General features: G+C 39.1%; 1 protein-coding gene across 2 annotated transcripts in view; it reads right to left on the bottom strand.

The window, feature by feature from the left end:
- The window catches only part of ENOX1 (ecto-NOX disulfide-thiol exchanger 1), a 649,231-nt gene that overhangs the window by 459,144 nt on the left and 170,495 nt on the right, over positions 1-19,592 (bottom strand). The window lies entirely within an intron of this gene.

The raw sequence follows: 19,592 nt of genomic DNA, 5'->3' as shown, positions 1-19,592 counted from the left end.
CTCACACTCTCCATGTGAGTGTGTGAGCTTAGGACCTCCCAGCTTAGGACCAGGGGACCCAGAGGCAGGAAGGAATGGCACATGGTATGGTCTTGAAACCATCACCTGAGGCACCAGCCAAACTGTACATAATCCCAGACCCTCTGAATTGGAACCTGCATTGCAACAGGATCCCAATATTGAGAAGATCTGGGATCCAATCTCATATATACAATTTAGGGTATAGAATTGGATGGGGGGGTAGCTTCATAAAATACAAAATTATCTATAGAGTAAATCAAAAATATTAATATAATGCATATTTTTCTAATGAATTATTTACTCACTTCAAAATAGCAATAAATAAATCTAATCGAAATATTAATAAATAAATCTAATTATTATACCTATCACTGTCATCCCGTTGCTCATCGATTTGTTTGAGCGGGCACCAGTAATGTCTTTCATTGAAAGACTTATTGTTACTGTTTTTGGCATATCCAATACACATGGGTAGCTTGTCAGGCTCTGCCGTGTGGGCTTGATATTCTCAGTAGCTTGCCAGGCTTTCCAAGAGGGTCAGAGGAGTCGAACATGGGTCAGCCACGTGAAAGGCCAACAGCTGTGCTATCGCTCCAGCCCAATTATTATATCTATAGTACCATAAAATACTAGTTCAAGTTTGTAGTTCCAAACATAGTAAGATTCTCTTCCTTGTTTTTGATGATAATGTTTCCATATGACAATTTTCATTATATTAGTGGCCAGTAGGTATATGATCATAAAATTATTTATGTATATATAATATTACATATATAATATTGTATTTTTACATATACATATATTACATGTATCACTGTATCACTGTCATCCCGTTGCTCATCAATTTTCTCAAGCAGGCACCAGTACCATCTCCATTGTGAGACTTCTTGTTACAGTTTTTGGCACATTGAATACACCACGGGTAGCTTGCCAGGCTCAGCTGTGCCGTGCGGCGGGATACTCTTGTAGCTTGCCAGGCTCTCCGAGATGAACAGAGGAATCAAACATGGGTTGGCTGCATGCAAGGCAAACACCCTACCCACTGTGATATCGCTCCGACCCATATTACATGTATTGTAATATAATTACATATATGTTATACATGTACTATGATATTTAAGTAGCAGAACACTTGTCTTGCATGTGAGGTAATAGCTTGCATCCCTAACACCCAAAATAATAATAATGATATTAAAAAATTTCCCAATAAAGAGTGACTACAGTGAAAGTAAAGAAAGGTTCTATATCTAAACAAATAAATTTAGAATAATCCAAAAGTCTCTCACTGCCACTAGCTCCTCCTATGAACTGGTTATTGACACTTGTTAATAAAACTCTTGTCAATGTTTTTCAAAACATAAAGCTTTAAAAAGCTTAAAAATCTTGAGCTATCCCTAGTATAATTCATTATGAAACTCAATTTTTAAATTGCAGATTTATAAGCACTTTAGCTTCTTTCAATACACCTGGAAATGCTGAGTACATCACTACCATTCCACCTGTAACTGCAAATATAGGAAAAATTCTGTTCAGAATAAAAAAGAGAAACTTTTCAAGTAGCAGACTTATATATCTCGTTATTATTTACTACTATAAAATTCAACAAATACATTTCTCATACATTCCTTTTATTCTCCCTTTCTATGTGGTCTCCTGTGCACTTCCAGGTGTGATTCCTGAGTGTCCCCCAAAAAAGAAATAATGGCAGCTTAGTGAATTATCTCAAAGTCAGCCCACCCCTGTTCTCCCACCTAAAATCAAAGACCTGAACACACCCAGAAGTAGCCTTCATGCTCTCCTCATCACAACTCTTCCTTCCTCTGGGAAACTATCCTGCATCCCCACAGGAATGTTCTTAGCAGCCAGTTAAGTCAGTATTTGGGAGAGAATTTGTTTCTTTTTTCTTTTTTTATTTTATAAGGTAGTTCACAGTATTTGATTACATTTAATATTCGAACACCAATTGTACCACAATTACACCTTCCCACCACCATATTACAGATGTCTCTATTCCAAACCCCAACCCCTGACCGAAAGCAGAACTGAAATAATTTATTTTGTATTTTTTGTTATGACAAACCACCTAAAATGCTAATGTTCCCAAAAAGTTTCCTCAAAGGAAAGAGTGTGAAGATTGCTGTATTTCACCCAGAGGCCATTAAACTCCTCTATAAAATATCACTAACATGCCATTAAGCCCGTCTATAAGAGATCACTAACATGTTTGTTAAAGGTTGAGCCTTGTGTGCTTATATAATATATATATGTGTGTGTGTGTGTGTGTGTGTGTGTGTGTGTGTGTGTGTGTGTATATATATAATATGGGAGGTGTTCTTGGAGTATGTGTGGTGTGAGGTATGAGTTGCTGTATGGCCACCAATGTGGCCATGTAGTACAGAAATACGTTTACTTCTGGGTGAGACTCGGCCTGTGTGGAGAGTGGCCATGAGCATAGCGGCAGTTGAGTACTGAAGGTTTTCTGCTGTCGGGGCTGGGTACCTTGGGGCAGGGAGGGGTCTCACCCACCCCCTCCAGGGCACCCTAAAAGAGACAGCATGGTTTGGGGTCCGGTGGCATGTTTATGGTGTGTGTCATGCTAGTCTTCCTTCCGTGAGAGAACAATGCGACTGACTCTGAAGCATTTGGAAGAGAATTTGTCTCTGACCCACAGCATTTCAGGGAAGTCTCAAGACTGCACCTTTGTTTTTCAAGCACCTTTAGGTAACAATACTGCCAGAGTATTATTCCATTCACTTATTCAATTCTCATCCTTCATTATACCATGATTTTATTTTTCAAAGAATTTTGTCTGATAATTCTTAAATACTACTTTTGACATTAGTGTAAGAAACTATTTCAATATGAAGACAGGAATGGAATGTGGAGTGCTATCACTTAAAACTAGAATACAATTAAAAACCCTCCTTTCAAAGTTTTCTGGAATTTGTACATAATCCCCCAAATGAAGGAGGTATTTGTATTTGTAAATTAAAAAGCTGAAGTTTCAGATTTTCTCTGCAAAGAAACACACATAAAATACAATGATAAAATCTTTGTGCACTTCAATGCAGCACATGAAGATATATGTCTACATATATCTACCTAAACAAAATATTTGCTCACAGTAGAATATTTATGGGGTAAAAAGAAAAGCATAAAATGTTACTCCACATAATCCCATCTAACTATAAACTGCCATCTAAATTTCCTTGGAATATTCCACTCTCATTTCTTCCTATGAGCTTTACCTTTATAAAAATTTTTATAAAATACATATCCATCAGTACCATTTGGAACCCTGCTTTATTCATCTAATAATGTGTTTCCCACATTATTGGTTAAATGGTCTTTAAACACACCAGTCTTTAATGGCTACAGTAATACACTACTTTGGGAAGGTACCATAATTTATTTAAACATCCTTCTATTTGTGGGTAAGTTTCTACATCTTAACCATTTTATAAAATGCTGCAATGAGTAATTTTCTACCTAAGTTTTTTGGTCTACTTTTTCTCAGGGCAGACAGCTTGAATTCTGATGACTAGATGCTAGACTACTAGCAGTCCCAGGCTCCCCTCTAGAGTGAGAAGGTACATTGGAACACTTGACTGACTACAGATCCCACACCCTTCACCTGGTCGAAGAGTCACTATTGGGTGACTCTTTTGAGAACTAACTTCCTGTGCAGGGGTAGAGTCAGGCAAAACCTAGGCTTCTCAGGCTGTGCTTGCACAAAAACACTCTTGCTCCACTGCATCTGAGAAGAGATTCTAGGAACCAGTGGAACAGGCCTGTGCTGGGGCGTCCTCTGTCTGCTGTGTTGTCTGCTGGCCTCTCAGCCAGGCCTAGGAACAGTCAAGATGAGAAAGTGACCCATCAAAAGGTGAGACATTTCTTGAAGAAAGCTCTATCTGCTCATCTCTCTCAGGACAAACAGACAGGGCTCCAAACTGCAAAGAACGTGTCCTTCAAATACAAAAGTGGGGCCAAAGAGATGCAGGGGTGCTTGCCTTGGTTTGTGGACAAGCCAGGTTCAATGTCCAATACCACATATGGGTCCTCAAGCACTGTCAGGAGTGATCCCTGAGTACAGTCACGAGTAAGCTCTGAAAGCAGTTAAGTTTGGCCTCCAACCCACAAAAAAAGTTATGATTATTAAACATTATTAAAATATATCAGTAAACATATTAACAGAATTAAATAATGGTAAGTAAATATCAACATTGACCATGATGCAAAATTTGCGTACCATTTGCTTCAACAATTCCCCTTCTAGGAATGCCCTGCCACAGAGGCAGGGTGGGGTGGTGGGGGATGGGGTAGGGGGGTGAGAGGGATACTGCGATCATTGGTGGAGGTGAATGGGCAGTGGTGGAGGGATGGGTAAATGATCACTGTATGAATAAAATGCAAACACAAAAGTTCATAAGTTTGTAACTGTATGTCACAGTGATTCTCTAATAAAAATTTTTTTAAAAATTTAAAAAATAAATGATAACAATAATGCATCAAAATAAAACAATTCCCCTTCTAGGAATCTACTCCATAGACATTTTTAGGCATGTACACAAAAATAGACATTCATTAGAATAGTTTTTGTAATAATTGCATATTGGAATTCACATAAAGGTTCATCTATAGAGAATGATAAGCTATCCACAGAAATGTAATATCATAGTTATTTGAAAAAAATAAATGCTAATATATGTATATAGAATACAAAATCTTTAAGATACAGTATTAAATAAATTTAAAATCAAGTTTCAGAATAATAGGACCAGGATAAAAACATTTATATATTAAAATATCTGTCTTTGTGTTTCTGTGTTTAATAAGGCAGAAACTAAAAGGTTAACTATATGGTGGAGCAGCCATAGTACAATGTGTAGGGTGCTTGTCTTGCATGCAGCTGACCCAGGTTCTATCCTGGTGTCCCAAACCTGGTATCCCTGAAACTCTACCATGAGTGATCCTTAAGCACTACCAGCTATGGTCCAAAAATAAAACAACAAAAAAAGATAGCTGTACTGACCACTAGGGTGGTGAGTAACATTTTCAATTAAAAATAAATATTACAGTTTGAGGAAAGGGGTGCTGAGGAGACCCAATGGCCCCTCCTGGTTATTGGTAGGCAAATGGGCTGATTGTTACACTCAAAGGCCCAAGAATGTGACAATGCCAGCATCATATGATGCTGAAGATTAGTCAGGCCACCCCATTGGTGCTTGAGCACCTCCAGGATGTACTCAAGGAATGCTGGGGATACCAGGTGGTTCCAGGATCAACCTGGGTCTACTGCATGCAAAGTAAGCATCTCATCTCTTTTAGTGTCTCTCTGGCCCCAATATTATAATATTTGATTTAATATAAGTGCCTCTATATTATTTTACTTCTCTAATAAATGCTTTTGTCATACCTGTGTGTTGTAACTTAGAAGCTGCATATTAAAATGTATAACACTGTAGCACTGTCGTCCTGTTGTTCATCGATTTGCTCGAATAGGCACCAGTAATATCTCCATTGTGAGACTTGTTGTTACTCTTTTTGGCACAGTGAATACGCCACGGGTAGCTTACCAGGCTCTGCCATGCGTTAAAATGTATACAATCTATATATTAGAAATAAAAAACTTCAAAGCAATAACTACGATTAAAATCATTTTTCACGAGTCATTGTTTTTTGGAGATTTTTGTGCTTTTTACTCTTGAACAAGAAGGAAATTACGCAAATTTAGAGTGCTCAAATAAATAATACGTGTGACAGGTACTGCAAACCTCTGGAACGGTGGTATCTGAATACCCATTTGAGTTCTACTCTATAGTACAAATTGGCCTTTTGTGTTTAGTTACCATTAATTCTGGACTGGAGCAGGCACACAGCAGGTAGGGCATTTGCCTTGCACATGGCCAACCCAGGTTCAATTCCTCTGTCCCTCTTGGAGAGCCGGCAAGCTACGGAGAGTATCCCGCCTGCATGGCATAGCCTGGCAAGCTATCTGTGGCATATTCGATATGCCAAAAACAGTAACAACAAGTCTCACAATGGAGATGTTACTGGTTCCCACTCGAGCAAACTGATGAACAATGGGAAGACAGTGCTACAGTGCTATTGTATATGAGATTCTTTTCTATTTTATTTTATTCTTTAATTTTTGCACCATAAATGGCAGTGTTCAGGGCTTCCTTCTGGCGCTGCCTCTCAGGGATCACTCTTGGTGGTCTCTTGGTAGTATATGGGGTGCTGGGAACTGACTTGTTTCAATTCAATGTACCAGGCAAATGCCCTATTCCCTGTACTGACTTTCTGACCCTGAGTTTTTTTTTTTTATTGCACATTTCTGTACTTCACCTTCCACTAGCCAAAGAGTACAAGGAACGTCACAATGTATGTGCCACCCAATGCTAGAAGAGCCTTCCCTCCACTCATAGAGATAGCGTACCAGGGAGGATGGATTACTGGCCAGGAGGCATTTTATTCTTCCCCTGTGGTGCACTCATCAAACAAAGAAGTAGATTTGAGGAGTGGCAGACTGTCACTTAATATAAAAATAGGTGCAGAAGTTATCTGCTGTAGTATTTTGAAAATTCTGAAAGCACAGGATCCCCAGAAGGGGGCTTCTCAGTCTTTGAGACAGTGACGGCCCACGGTGTCCATCTTTGTGCAGCTCTGCCAGCCTTGTGTTCAGCAGAAATTCTTTCAGGAGTTCTGCAAAAGGCTAGCTTACTAGCCACCAGAATTGTTTTAATATTTTCCTCTGTTACCTACCACTAGTGGACTAGAGTGATAGCACAGTGGATAGGGCATTTGCCTTGCATGTGGCCAGCCTGGGTTTGATTCCCATCCCTCTCAGAGAGCCTGGCAAGCTACCAAGAGTATCCCACCCACATGGCAGAGCCTGGCAAGCTACCCGTGGCGTATTCGATATGCCAAAAACAGTAACAACAAGTCTCACAATGAAGACGATACTGGTGTCCTCTCGAGCAAATTGATGAACAACAGATCAACAGTGCAACATTGCAGTGCTACCTACCACTGGTATTAAAGTAGGAAGCCAGGAGAAGCTGCATCAAGCCCTCTCAGTCAGAGAACACCATGAACAGTGTCTTCTATAAATCTAAGTCCAAAACATACACACTGCTAACTGACAAGGAAGGTCAGATCATAAACAGGAAGGGTGTACATAAGCAAGCACAATGGGGAGGAGACGTTCTACACAACAGTAGATGTGACTGATGTACCACTTATCAGGCAAGCCCCCAGGGCACTCACTCTCTCAAAGATTCAATACCCCTGTATTGTGTGTGTTAGCAGAGAGCAAGGGGGGCATTTCTATAGAAGCTGCTTGAAGATTCTAGCAAGAGGAGATAATGGGATGAGAGGAAGTACCAAGGAATACAGATAGCCGAAGGTAAGTGGAAATTAAGGTAGACTGTGGGGAATAAATATAGGATTAATACCTGGGAAGTTATATAGAATCCAAGAAGGGGTAGAAGAGAAAAACTAAATTATCTGCAAAGGACAAGGGATGCTCTACTGAGAAAAACGTTTAGCTTAATTTTATTTGGACTTACACTGGGTTTAATGTTACCAGAAAGCAGTAGGTAAGCAGGAAGCTGGGCAATTTATCAAAGTTATCATTTCCACTGATAAGCACTTCTTTGTTTGAACAAATGTCCGTGATGATAAACAAAGTTGAAACTAAATTAACAACTCAGCTTTCAGCAATGTTCCCTGTAAGAAATTTTGGAAAGATATATAAAGAGTGCATGACTTTCCCATTTTTTTGTCTTTTTATGGAGAAAATGTGCTAGAAATGAAGCTTTAAGTGTAGAAATACATGTACACTTCATAAGCTTGCCCTAATTTCCACTTAGGGGAAGTAACAAAGTATTTAAAAAACAGAGTATTAATAATGTACACTGTGTATTGAAATTTTGTTGGGTCTTGTCCACCACTAAAATCTAGATAAGGCAGCAATGGAGGAAATATAATTTGCACTAGACCTGCAACTGGAATATGCACGCAGACGTGCATGGTGTGTATGTGTGTGTGTGTGTGTGTGTGTGTGTGTGTATGTACACAAGATGATGCACTCTCTGTCCTCAATGCAAAATATACTGAGGCTGTTCCAGCACACACAGGAAGGAAGTGGACAAGCAGTCCTTGGACACTTTTTTGCAACGGGAGTGATTCAGTAAATCAAAAGAAAAGTAGAAGGGATCTACCACTAGGTAACATAGGCCAAATATATCCAGAACAGTAACCCATATAGACAGGTGAGTCACAAAAGGACAATAAATGAAGAAATAAGAGAAGTCTGGTCTAGGGCACATTAGGAAAGTTTTGCACTGCTTGGAGGCATCAAAGATTAATACTGGTCTGTGCTGACAATAGGACATGAGCACTGGATCCATGCCCAAGGTCATGCAGCATGCAGAGAACACATGGAAAACACTCTGACAGGGCTCTTATTATTGGCAATACCATAGTCCTATCTAATTGCCAATAATATGACCTTCTAGAAGGTAAAATTTTGCATCTAAAGTCCAGGGCTAGGGACTGGAATGAGAGTACAGCAGATAGGCCTTGCCTGTGGTCAAATAGGATCTGACACCCGTAAGGTTCCTGGATTCCTGCCAGGAGTGACCCATGAGTGCAGAACCAGTAGTAAGTAAGAACTAAGGACCTTCGGCTGTACCCCTACCAAAACACCAAGAAAGAAAGAAAGAAAGAAAGAAAGAAAGAAAGAAAGAAAGAAAGAAAGAAAGAAAGAAAGAAAGAAAGAAAGAAAGAAAGAAAGAAAGAAAGAAAGAAAGAAAGAAAGAAAGAAAGAAAGAAAGAAAGAAAGAAAGAAAGAAAGAAAGAGAGAGAAAGAGAGAGAGAAAGAGAGAGAGAAAGAGAGAGAGAAGAAAGAAAGAAAGAAAGAAAGAAAGAAAGAAAGAAAGAAAGAAAGAAAGAAAGAAAGAAAGAAAGAAAGAAAGAAAGAAAGAAAGAGAGAAAGAGAGAAAGAAAGAGAGAGAGAAAGAGAGAGAGAAAGAAAGAAAGAAAGAAAGAAAGAAAGAAAGAAAGAAAGAAAGAAAGAAAGAAAGAAAGAAAGAAAGAGAGAAAGAGAGAGAGAGAAAGAAGGAAGAAGAAAGAAAGAAAGAAAGAAAGAAAGAAAGAAAGAAAGAAAGAAAGAAAGAAAGAAAGAAAGAAAGAAAGAAAGAAAGAAAGAGAGAAAGAGAGAAAGAAAGAGAGAGAGAAAGAGAGAGAGAAAGAAAGAAAGAAAGAAAGAAAGAAAGAAAGAAAGAAAGAAAGAAAGAAAGAAAGAAAGAAAGAAAGAAAGAAAGAAAGAAAGAAAGAGAAAGAAAGAAGGATTTAAAAAATCAAATATATAGCTAACTGATTATGGAATCATAAACAGATAGCTTGGGAAAAGCAAGGAGATCGAGTGCCTGCCTAGGCAACAGTGTGACATGTTAACACATCTACTGTGAGTGAGTATGGTCACTTAACTTCCCAGGGCCTGGGCTTTCTCTTTCCAGTGGTCTCTAGATCACCTCTGAAAACTCGTGAAGCCCATGATTCTTTGTCCTGGGGCAGTCTTACTACACATATTCTATTAGTGAAAACTATCCTATCATGGCTGGAGAGAGAGAGGAGAGAGAGAGAGAGACACAGAGAGAGACACAGAGAGAGAGAGCACGCGCAAGAAAGATACTTGCCTTGCAGATGGCCAACCCATTTCAATCTCTGACTCACCATATGGTCCCCTGAGCACCACCATGAATGATCCTGAGCACAGCCAGCTCCATACCCCACCCCACCCCCAAAATAAATCATCGTACATGGTAAGATTCCTACTAACTCAATACATAGAAAGAGGACCATCACACACCAAAATGGATGTCAGAATATTACACCAAGTTCCTACACCAGAGTCCTTAGAAGAAGAGACATAGTAGTGCTAAGCACACCAGAACTCCGGGAGGCAGAGATCCAGGGAGACAAGTCCAGAAGGAATGCTGTGAATAGAAGGGAGATCAGTCACTGGAGAAATTCTGGGACACTGTGATCAATTACTAGGACAAAAGCTGCAGCTTAGAAAATATATCAAGGGAAAGAAATCAATCATGCATGTAGGGAAGCACGCAAGCAAGTACAAAGGCTTAACATGGTGCACTGGAGAACGGGACCATGAATAAACAGAGGACCCTAACTCCTATCTTAGTCCAGTCTGAGACCTTGATACCTCTCGCTGCTTAAGTGACACAGCTCCAGATGTAGAGACTTCATGCACCATGAGGCTGAGAGTAGATCCAGGTGGTCTCAGAGTGTGATTGGAAGGGGCAGACAGCATAAGCTTTTTAACAGAACAATTTCTAGGTACCGCTGCAGATTGCCAGTCTACTCAGCTCATTCTCTGAAAAATTCCAACCCTGGCTTGGACCTTACATCTGTTCAGAACTGACTTCCCTAGGACTCAAAACATGACACAGAAGTATCTCTTTTTATCAATCTACTAAAATGTTGACAAAGTTCCCATCCCTGTGTTTAGGAATGAACAAAGCAGGGTTTAATTCTGTGGTGTTTTTCCAACACACAGAATCAAGACTACACACAATCTACCATGATGACACAGAACAAACTAAGGAGAATATAGAGACTATTGGTCTTTAATGGAAGAATTGAAAAAAGAAAAGAAACCAAGATTGTGTCCATGGACTTTTGCCCCTGAAACTGTGCATCCCATCAACATCCAGCAGAGGCCACGCCTATCTACCCAGGGCACTTTCTATTTTCAGATACTGTTTCAGGAGAAGGCAAATGCAAAACACAGGTAAACCAGCCTGCTCTAACCTCAGTGGGCAGTTGCCTTACCGCAAATTCTTTGAGAACAGTGCTAACAAATGCTCAAGGGGTGACTGCTCCATCTACCGAGCTTCAAAACCCTTTTATCACCTGCTCCACCTCCCCAGTTCCTAACAACCACCTCCTCTAACATTCACAGTATAATCATTCTAATGGTTCCTCCAGAAATGAATCTCAAAATGCTGGGCACATTTTCCTTCACTGACAGCCATAAGAAAAGCCAAAAGAAAGAGAAAAGGAAAGGGTCACAGTGCTGATAAAAGCATCGGCCACTCTGCGCAACTCATAAAATCATAGCCTGCTTTGTTCAACTCTTCCTTTGACGAGACTACATGGGCTAGATTTTTACCACAGCGGTTTCATTCTACAAAATAGGACTGCATCTGCTCATCTTTCTGGATGGCCATGAAATAATGGTACATCTTGTAAGTATAGGTTGGATACTTCAGGGAGGGGAGTGTAGGAATTAATTTCAAACCTATCACACAGTTTCTAGTTATTTCCCATGAGAACCCATACCAGGCCACAGCAATGGAAGCCATAATTTCCATATTTATTGGAAACAGCATCTCAGCCAAAGTGGTACATTGTGTTCCCACAGTGAGACCTCGTCCAGGGAAATAGAATTAACTAGCACTATCATCTTAAGTGTCCAGGGTCTTTCCCAGAAAACTGTAATATCTGACCCTCTGCTTCAGGGAAACTTTCTTTAAATGCGCTGCGCTTTATCGAAAACTGTAATTGAAGGAAATGATTTCTGACCCAATAAACTTCTTTGTGGACTAAACCAAAAAGTTTCAATTCACATAGCATAGAATAAGTTATAATAGAACCAAATAGGCATTTTTGTCAGCCCATATGTCCTATAACAGCATTGTTTAGCTGGGACTTCACTGATTTATGGTTACATATGGTCCAAGGCTGTTTTAATTTTTTAATTAGGATTTTTAAATTGCATTTTTAAAAATATGATTTTATCTGAAAACTGTGCTTGCAAGTGTGTGTGTGCACATGTTTGTGTTCATGCATGTGTGTCAAAACGTGGGTGTGGATATGTGGGTACAGATCAAGATAAAAATTATATATAATGAGACAACTGATAAAGAACTCTAAACATTTCATGCGTGGTACATGCAAATACCAGATTTTAAAACCACCTCTGCAAGTTGGCATTATGTAATTAAATAATTGAGGCATACAGATAAAAATGCAACTCTCCGCAAACTTGAACTCTTTGCTTTAGTTTCCCCCTAGTTCTAGGAGTGTTAATTTATCTCTGAAGGAACTAGAGATGGTGCAGAGGTGATACAAACAGCATATTCACCAAAAACAGCAGGGGCAGGACATTATACAAATTCTTCAAGAGGAAGAGTTCTTTTCTCAAAAGGCATACTTTGAGGAAATAAGAAAATTTAATTATGATAACTGACTTTAGTATAAGCTTTTAAGAATTCAATATTTTCTATAGATTTTCATAGGTCACACCTTGACAGTAGCCTTGGATTGCAGACACCTGGTCTGATTCATTACCAGTAACTGAAAAAATGAAAACTAGAGAGCACTGTGGGGTCCAGTCTGACGAGAGGCTTGGTGCTAACAGCAGCATCTTCCCTAATACAATGCCACGACGGATCAGGATTCTGACTTAACGTGGCTTGTATGTTTTTGTATTCAAAAATGATGTGATGCATACAGAAATTTTTGGTGCTGTCTGTTAATAAATAAAACAATTTTTATTAATGATCCTATAAAAATACTTATTTGAGCAGCCTTACAAAATTAATCTTGAAATACTGTCCCCAAATCATTACATTCAAAGAAGAGTTTTTAAAATCTTCTAAAAAATGTTTTTAATCTCTGAGTTTAAATCATGTAATATGTTTATGCTTTGGTTTAAAATGGCATATTTGTAAAGAAATGAATTTGCAGGCTCATCATAATCCTATCTACTTCCATAATTCCTCAATTCCTAGATGAGATGCATGTTTGTAAAATTTTTTAACATTCTGCAAAATAAGATATAAATTAAAATAAATCTACATTTAATGTGGAAATCCACTTTTTTTCTTCTAAAACACTACTATTGCATTCATAAACTCACCATGTATAAGACATGAGGAAAGATACTGTCTTCCAATTGCCTACTACCTGCAATTTTCTGCTAAATGCTTAAAAAAAGAGAGAGAGAAATCCCTAGAGTCTTGAGTGGCACAACACCCAATCAATCATCTCTTAGCTTCAAGGAGAAGTGAAAGGATGACATAAGTAGTAACTAATAAGGGGCTAGGAGAAATAGTTGAGCAAGTAAAGTGCTTGTTTTGCATATCACTGACCCAGGCTTTTGTTTTGTTTGTTTTGAGGCCTGGCAAGCTCCCTGTTGTGTATTCCATATGCCAAATACAGTAACAATAACAGGTCTCATTCCCCTGACCCTGAAAAGAGCTTCCAATCCAAGGAGTAAGGAGAAGATGCTATATTCTTAGGGCTGGGATGAATGGAGGCGTTATTGGTGCCACTGGAGTAAACTGATGATTAACAGGAGGACAGTGATACCATGTGACAGTTTTGAGGCCACACCCAGCAAATGCTCAGGGCTTATCTTGGCTCTGAACTCAGGAATAACTCCTGAGAGTGGTATGGTGACCATTTGGAATGCCAGGGATAGAACCTGGGTCAGATGCATGCAAACAAAGCACCTTACCTGCTGTACTACCTCTCTGTCGACCCAGATTTGATTCCTGGCAGCCCATATGTTCCTGAGATGCACCAGGAATGAGTGCAGAGCTAGGAGTAAGCCCAGAGCACCAGGCAAAGGGAAGAAAGTAAGGGGAGGAAGTCAAGGGCAAATTGCACTGAACTGATAGAGAAGAGAGGTTTGGCTGGTGTAACTTCTCTTCCTCTCCTCTTCCCGCCTTGCCCTTTAAAGGTGACTGCACAGAGGGTAAAATAACTTATTCCAAATAGTACCTGGCAGAATCAGAGGAAAACTGTCATCAGAGCAATAAGCTAATTTCTTAGAAACCAATTCTTTCAGGTTCAAAATGTAACTCAAATAACATGGACAGTCAATTCAGATTCTATTTGGTGATAGCTTCCATACCTAGAAAACACGGAAACAACACAGTATTCTTAAGCTGGAAAACAGCCCCCCCACACACACACATACACCACCCCATTCACATACACAGAGAGCGCTAAAGAAAGCTCCCAGCCATTTTACAGGTGGAAGTGACCCCATTACTGCCCACACAATTTCTGAAACCAAATAGGCATGGCTGACACACTGGAACCAAAGCAAATGAGATGTTTTATAATCTCAGATATAAATCTTTTAATATGCCTCCCAATTACTTGCTGGACCTACAAAGTACACACCACACATGCAACCTTCATTAGAACCAAGAAAAAAATCAGACAGAAAACTTCAGTTTTTATCTCCAAAAAAATGCTCTTGCCTTGGCCAGAAAAAGTAATTAGTGGATGTATATGAATGCATATTGCACTTGATCATTAAGATTAATTTCTTTCATATCTCCATAAATAAATATTAACAAATGTTTTTAAAAGAAACAAAGACTGAGATGGAGGGACAACCCGTTTAGGCCTTGGACCAGACATCAGCAGAACCAGAACTCAAAGCTATGGTCTCTCTGTCTTCCAGTCTGGCTGTAGTGTCCTGATATCCTGAGTCCAGAAAAGCAAAGAGAGTAATCCCACAGCTAATGAGAAACAAGAACAAAATCCAAACCTTAGAGCTTTGCTTTAATTTGGTGAACACCTGCTCTGAAGTTCTCTCCTACCAGTGAAATTATAAGACATCCCCCTCCTCTCTAGGTCCTCAAATCTGGGTAGCAAGCAATTGTGCGGTAAAAATAAATTTAGGGGCTGGGGAGATAGCACAGCAGGTAGAGCGTTTACCTTGCATGTGGCCAACCCGGGTTCAATTCCCAGAATCCCATATGGTCCCCTAAGCACCACCAGGAGTAATTCTTGAAGGCATGAGCCAGGAGTAATCCCTGTGCATTGCTGGGTGTGACCCAAAAAGCAAAAATAAATTTAAATAAAGAAATAAATTCAAATGATATCAGAGATAGCAAAATAATAGAAAAAATAATTATTATGCCTCCAACTAAAAAAATCTTTCCATTTGACAAAATCTTAAAATGCTTTAGATAAAAATAGCCAGAATGATAACAACCACTATTACTTTTATTACTGAGTATTCCTTATGCACTAGGCACTCATGTAAAGGTTTTCTACCTTTTGAAACACATTAAAAACCATAATATATTATTATCTTAATTTTTCAGATGAGCAGACACCTGAAAAATGCTTTGAAAATCACTTAATAACAAACAAATTTGCACATGCTAATAATTCCTATGCAGTTCAACCCCCCAGTTTTCAAAAGTGCTGCCAGTATCCTATATTCTTTAAAAAGAGAAAACAATTCTCCTCCAAACATATAAGTACACATAGAGAGAGTTTTATCTGTTTCTATGTATCTTAACATCTAATATCTTAAAATTTAATCAATGTCAGAAATGAGAGTTAGGAGCTAGAAGTGGGAAGACAGTCTATTCATTTGAAATTGGCCATTTGTACCAAGTTACATAAATCGATAAGGTAAAGAATAGAAAGTACTCATATAAGAATACTTCCAACACAGAATGCTTTAATTAGTTTTGAATGGAAGGAATTATTGAGAGGGGTAGACGACTCTAATTTTAGAAAAGCAATTATATTTAGCCTATAGGTGTCACTGATACTAAGGTCATTTCAACAGAAAAGAAGCAGAAGTACCCAGGAGATGGTGCCAATGGAATCAATGATCATTTCCCCCAACATTCAAGGATAAAAAAGTATAGGCCACATTTTTCTGTGTTCCACTGGGATTGGATGCTTTTACCTAATTAACTACTCACCCATGATACCATCTAAAAAATGCTGAGCCTACAGCTTTGTGCTGTCAGCCCATAGTGGTTTCACCCACTCTCTTTATTGCAGTATCCATTTTCCTGTCTAATGGAGACCAGAGGTGGGACTTTCTCCACTTGAAGTGACCTAGTGCCTCAATCCTGCATCAGCTGCCCTGCTGTGAAAAGGAAGAAGCTGTAAAGGCTTGAAGTATCTGAGTCCATGATCTCAGGGAAAATAAAACATAAGCAGAAAAACAGAGGGTAGGGTGCTAAGAAAATGAAAACAAACAAACAGAAGCAAAGAAGAACAGAAATTGTCACCTGACTCCTTTACTCATTTTACATTTACTTTAAATAAGGGAAACAGTTTTCGATTCTTCAATTAATATATTTCTAAAAATACTTTTTAACGTACTCAGGATAAGAAAACTCGCTGTTATAAGCAAACTGACTTATGTATTCACAAGTTCTGTGAGACCAGTGTGTGAGTTTCCTGACTTATCATGGTATTCTTGAGGATAAGGTTCAGAAACCCTATTTTTTATGCGCAGTACCAAGGTCAGAGAGGGGGCAGTTGCCCTTGTGTCCCCCACTGTCTGGGGCTGGGAGTGAACTCAGAGGACATGCCAATGACCACGATCAATTCGGTCAACCCAGACTCCAGCACGGCTCCCTGCCCATAGCAGGAAATTTTCTAACAGGCACTGAACTAAACTGAAATAGTATCTCTGCTATCCTTTTTCTCCATTGAAGGCCATGGAGACAAGCTTTTCCTTTCTCCCAAATGGCGTCTTGTTGTGTTTTCCTTTTTAAACATTGGTATTACTTAACAAATTTAGGCGGGTAAACTTAGTCAAGGGAAATTATTTAATCCAATAATCACTAAATAAAACCTTTTAGATTTGAATACAATCTGAAGACATACTAACTCTGTATTCACAAATATGTACAGATGCCAAGCAGATATCATTTAGCACTACACGCCTCTGTTCATGTGTACATCCACAAACATATACAAATAGTAATATGGGAGTTAAAGAGCTTGTCTGCAAGTTGTGGAACCCAGTTTGATCCTTGGCATTGCATATGGTCTGCTGAGCATGGTGAGAAATTATCCCTGAGCACAGAGCCAGGAGTAAGCCTTGAAAACTCCTGAGCATGGTTCAAATTTTTGAAAAATGGAGTCTTAAAATCAGGAAGAGACAGCTGTCTCCATGAGCTTACCATTTATAGTCCATCACTCCATCTGCTCAAGTCCATCAACTTCTTCACCTCCCTTACACCTTCCCACTTTCTCAGTCAGGCTGTCTACGTATTTGGAATGGAATAGCTGTTTATTTGAGAAAGTAAAGGACTTTGCTGGATATTCTTCTGCTCCCCGTGCTCACTCATCCCAGTCTCTCTGCAAAGCATATTAAGTTGTTTGTCAAATCTAAAAAGCCTCTTTCCTACTTTTCTTTGGAGAGATTGATTAAATTGACAAAAATAGAACCCACAAACTGTCACTGCTCTTTCAGTCATCTTAATTAATTGTAATTAGTTTTTAAATATTCAGCTCCTGATTTCCCAGAAAGTGGAGGGCAGTGCATCCCTGGGAGCTGCCATCATGCCTTAAGGTCCGCACTGGAGAGAGAAAGGTAACCGGCCCCTCTTCCCTGCACTCGCCCAAACTTTCAACCCCGATTAGTATGTGTGTGGCTGGTAAATAATTGAATTAATTTTATAGTGAGTGACATATTTTGAAATCTGCATAGCATCTTCTTCTGGAAATTTAAGCCAACCCTTGCCTCTCCCTAGATAGTTCTGTGTATGCCTGCATTAATGAGATGGAGACGATTCTTGACTTTCCCATTAGCATCGAGCAATTTATGTGCTTTTGATATCCACGGGATGATTTTTAAAGGATAGCTTTAATCCCCTTGTGCACCTAGATAACTAGAAAAATAATAGGCAATAAATGAGTTGAGAAGGAATTTAACTAAGAATTGAAAGCCTCAGCCAACCTGAAAGTAATCAAAAATACTTTAAAATGTTCCGAACTGCCTTCAACATTCCCTTCACATTATTAAAACAAGGAATACGGTTCAAAATGCTTATTCCATGTAGACTTCACTCACAACTTTCCTATGATGCAGGGGTTATTATACACCACTTAATTCAGAATTAGCAGAGCAGGAGTTCAATCCAGTCCCAGCTGCATCTAATGACAAAGTGATAGCCCTGCTCCTAACTCAAGACAGAACATTGGTCATTGAATGACATTTACAGCAGAACATGCCTCCTTTTGTTAAGTTTATATTTAAAAATTATTCAAAGTTAAACTATTTTGATGGATAATTCAGTCATTTGTATTCAATTTCTCACTCACTACCTGCCGAATAAGCTAAAGTTTTCAACCATGACCATAAATACTTAACTCAAGAGGGCTGGGGCTATAGTACAGTAGGTATGGCACTTGCCTTGCATACACCAGACCCAGATTGGATCCCTGGAAACCCATATGGTATCCTGCGCCCCATCAGGAAAGATCCCAACATGCAGAGCCAAAAGTAAGCCCTGAAAAATACCAGGTGTGGCTCAATAAACAAACTAAAAAAAATAATTCATTTGTTAAAGCTTTAACTGAAACATTAAAAATAAACATGTGCTTCAAATAATAATTTCCCAATAATAATATCTCTAAAAAGTTTGTTATGTCATCTGTTGTCAATGCATAAAATTGTTATCCCTGTAATCAGAGTTTATCAAAAATAAAATTGGCCATGCTCCTAGCACACTTCATGTAAATAATTCTCTATTAAAATCTAACTTAATTACCAATATATTTGTAGTTTTTAAGTCCATGCGATTGAGACTTAAGATTGGCTTAATAACCATACTAAAATATTGAGTAGAATTCACTAAGTAAAGGGAATTAGGAATGGATAAGTTGGGGCAGGGGAGTGTTGGGGATGTTGGGCTCCTGGCTCTCTGGTCAGAGATAATTCCTGGCAGAGACACAGGGCCATATGTGTACTAGGGATCCAATTGGATATAATTGGATCTCTCTAGATTGGATTGTTTTTTTTCTTCTTAAATTTAATTTTATCAACTTATTGGTACCATTCTCTGTATTTATAGAGATAGGCCATTGCATTAGTTATTACTAAGAATATGGCTAATCAGTACATGATTCGATTTAGAGATGAGCGCTGGACTAGAGCTGTTACCGACTGGATTCCATGGGACGTCAAAAGACCACATAGCCACCCACCAACAAGATGGTCAGACTTCTTCGTCAAAACACTGAATGAATGGTTTGAGGCTCTTCCTGTTCCTGGAGCAAGCAGATACTATTGGGCTACACTAGCATGTGACAGGGACAAATGGAGACATTACTAGTGCTCGCTCGAGCAAATTGAAGTTCAACGGGATGACAAGTGATAAAAGTGATACAGGTGATGGCTAATCATGTATTAGTTTCTGTTGGAAGACTTCATTTCTTGTTACAGTTTCAGTTCCAGACTGACTTTTGAAGGACATCTGCAGAGCCCACAGTTTAGAAGATGAAGATGGAGATGGTCCATCCCTCCAGGACAGAGGGCACATCTATTCCCAGAAAGACAGGATATATTTGCAAGCAGTCCTAAGGTTTTTGAATTCCTAAACTCTCTGATTCTCCATCCAGATCACCCAGCTCCACAGTGCAAAAGAGCACCCACTGGAGACTTCAACTCCATGGGAGAGAGCTGGGAAACAGGAGAAACCTAGACAAGCATGAACCTTGTGCAGTCTGTGGGCCATGAGGAATGAGTCTGACTC

This window comes from Sorex araneus, chromosome 1, assembly GCF_027595985.1.
Source record: "Sorex araneus isolate mSorAra2 chromosome 1, mSorAra2.pri, whole genome shotgun sequence".
Taxonomy (NCBI): domain Eukaryota; kingdom Metazoa; phylum Chordata; class Mammalia; order Eulipotyphla; family Soricidae; genus Sorex; species Sorex araneus.
Note: the sequence above shows the minus strand (reverse complement) of the source record. Positions and strands in the feature narration are given on the sequence as shown.